This window comes from Odontomachus brunneus, unplaced genomic scaffold (genome assembly GCF_010583005.1).
Source record: "Odontomachus brunneus isolate Ranch 3 - 2012 unplaced genomic scaffold, Obru_v1 Obru_scaffold_142, whole genome shotgun sequence".
In the NCBI taxonomy this organism is placed as follows: domain Eukaryota; kingdom Metazoa; phylum Arthropoda; class Insecta; order Hymenoptera; family Formicidae; genus Odontomachus; species Odontomachus brunneus.
The window spans coordinates 500304-500536 of record NW_022639592.1 but is presented as its reverse complement, the minus strand read 5'-3'; positions in this window follow the sequence as shown (position 1 = coordinate 500536).

The window sequence follows — 233 nt, the reverse complement described above, 5'->3', positions numbered from 1 at the left end:
TAATGCAAGAACATTTATATAAACTTAAAACAATAAATTATTATAATACAGCAAAATTTCAAATTCTTTTACCTGTCAATGAATATGCCACGATAATGTTTTCAAAAAAATGTGGGATCTTTATATGATGTTCCCGTGGAGGTTGGAAGTTATCCTCATCATCTTCATCAAATAGGTGATCAAACCATATTTCCCACATTTCTAGTACATCCATTTTTTATCTAAAAATGTTA